Raw genomic sequence first — 2834 nt, 5'->3', positions numbered from 1 at the left:
TGTACTTAAAAAATTCATATTTGTGCTTTTGTAACATAACAAAACACAAAATCATAACAGGCACCTATAGAATTTTTTATTACTATGTACCTCTTACAAGCACCTTAGTAGTACCTCGTACAAACAGTAATATGTAAAACTAGGAACAACTTTACTAAAATTAACTTTTAGACCTCTAAAACAATCTCTTTATTATAAAACATGTATGTATATGAAATTTAAAATCATAAACACGAAACATAAACACAAAATCATAATCACGAAACATATAATAAACTGTTTATTATTACTATGCTTATTATTAGTATTGCTGAAATTATGTATAATAGAACATGTAAACAACAAAAGTTATTTCAGCACAAAATAAAAAATCAGTCTCAAAAGCATATGCCCGGTATTGAACCTAATACACATTTACAATAGCTATAAAAAGTAACAAGGAGAAGTAAGCAATTGGATCAATCACAATCGATTCTTGAATTGTAAGAATGAAATTGGTCCATTTATTTACTACTTACTTTTTATAGTACTAAGTCCTACTGCCATTGTAGATGATGCATAATATAGCAATACCTGTTATGAAACATCATTACTCATTTTTGGGCTCTTTCTAAGTCCATTGTACTCATATTAATTACAGTTTGTACCAAAGTGTTCATAAGATCTAATTTTAACTCTGGACATTTCAATTCTTTTATAAGAGAACCTAAAAATTTCATGCAATTGTTAACCGTATCGTCATTGTCTACATTATTGGTAGGTTTTGTCGACGATGGTGTTTTTAAAGATTGAGCAATAGATTGAATTGCATCTACGTAAACATCATCACTTTGAGTTTTGCGTTTTTTGGAGATACGACCAGAAGATGTATATGCTCCTTCGTTGAGCACACTAGATGATGCTGTTGACGGTACTGGTTTTTCTATTGAAGATGATAATGGACTTGCAGTATTTACTCTATGCAATACTGCTGAAGTCCTAGATATTGATTGATTTTCTTTTGTTGCATACAGTTTTTGTGTTGTTACACTTGGAATTGTATCAGTCGTTGATTCGTCGAGTGTTCATATTTCACTGTCATTTACTTCAATTTCTTCTCCCTCATTTAGGCCAACATATCCGATTTCGGTTGTCATTTCATTATTATCTAATTCTTCTTCCTATAATTTAATATCTAATTAATAATCATGATAAAAATAAATGCAGATTTAAACGTAAAACCAGCGGCACACGAAACATATTTTTCTACTGAATTATTTACGTTTTGGTAAATTACTAGAAATACTGCATTCAGTGGTGTAATTCTAATAATTTACTAAAACACAAGTAATCCAGCAGGAAAACATTAAAAAGTTCTGGATAATGATAAAATATTTGTTAATAAAGAATAACTAAGAATCAGATTTTCTGTAAAAGCTTAATAAAACATAAATAGAATAATAATAGATGCAAATAGTAATTAGTTTCAATTTGTAGATATTATAAATACATACCTGTGTTGAAACAGTACTTGTGTTTACAACAACTTCTGTATTTGGTAGCGACGATTTGTTTTTTCTTGGTATAACATGTTCCTCTAGAAACTTAAGAGAGTCATAATACCATAGATTAGGCCTATAGACCTATAAAACAGATATTTAATTTTAAATATACGTCATTATTCCATGACTTACACATATTAATAATTAATATACTCACATTTTCAGTGCCTATTTCACTCTTAATTGATTGTCTCACTTTTGCATTTTCTGTGTTAAACTGGTTTCTAAGATTATGTAACTTTACACTACAATCCTTTTCATTAGAATATGGTTTAACTGTGGAAACTACAGCACTAATACGCTTTAATGCTTCATTTCTTATTAACCTGAAATCGTCAACTTTAACGCTTAATAACTCGGTTCGCGGGGCAGAGCGACGCTTATTTCTGCCAGATTCTTTCGTTTTAAGCAAAAACGCATCGAATGAGCCTATGTTCATCGATTTTTGATGTGAGCGGCTAAACTGTATAATTACTAAAAGTTTTGTTGATATATGACCAACAAAAAGTTTTTCGTTGTCCTAACCCAAATTTGGTTATGCTAACAAAATTTTTTGTTAGAATAACAAATTTTTTTGTTAGTCACATATTCTAACAAAAACTTTGTTGTCCTAACCAAAAATTTGGTTAGAATAACCAAATTTTGGTTAGGACAACGAAAAACTTTTTGTTGGTCATATATCAACAAAACTTTTTTCTGAGTAGAGAGAAAGATACATGATTAATGATCAATTAATTTTCATATAATTTTATTCAAAACTTACTTTTCTGACTCTTTCTCTTTGAGTTTTGAACACTTCAAACACTTTTTTTTGATAACACTTTTTGTTGTAAACACTTTTTTTCGTTTGAAAGGTTATGACCGGTAACTTCTGTTCGTGTGTTTTATACCATGCTCATGTGAAGCGAAAACAATCAGCGATGTCATCTTAATTGCATGCAAAGCTGCCAACAGAGTAGCAGGCAAAGAAATCTATCAACGAAACCAGCAGCTAAACACGCACCGTGTGCCGTAGGCTTAACACTCAACATCCAAGTTATCAATAACACTCAAGTTGAGAGTTATACTCAGGTTGAGCGTCCAAAATAATCATTAATTGAGTGTTACCTTGAGTGTATTTTTTCGGTATTTTTTAAAATGTAAACACTCAAATTTTAAGAGTTTTTTCCGTAAGGGTTGCCCCTATAGTGGGGTAAATTAGTATACACGTCATAGGTTAAGTTGCCCATATCAGGGCCGGCGACTATTGTGTTGAGGGTGTTGAGAACTCAACATCCAGTCGGTTATAGGGTG

General features: G+C 30.9%; 1 long non-coding RNA gene across 1 annotated transcript; it reads right to left on the bottom strand.

Moving 5' to 3' along the window:
• Positions 1-1117: 1117 nt before the first annotated feature.
• Positions 1118-1723, bottom strand: LOC108759470 (uncharacterized). The gene is made up of 3 exons (XR_001940014.1): positions 1699-1723; positions 1494-1622; positions 1118-1174 (listed from the first exon to the last, which is right to left on the bottom strand). It is a non-coding gene; the product is annotated as an uncharacterized LOC108759470 (long non-coding RNA).
• Between the last annotated feature and the right edge of the window lie 1111 nt (positions 1724-2834).

The sequence above is a fragment of the Trachymyrmex cornetzi genome, unplaced genomic scaffold (genome assembly GCF_001594075.2).
Source record: "Trachymyrmex cornetzi isolate Tcor2-1 unplaced genomic scaffold, Tcor1.1 scaffold1883, whole genome shotgun sequence".
Classification (NCBI taxonomy): Eukaryota; Metazoa; Arthropoda; class Insecta; order Hymenoptera; family Formicidae; genus Trachymyrmex; species Trachymyrmex cornetzi.
This window is presented reverse-complemented; position numbering and strand designations above follow the sequence as displayed.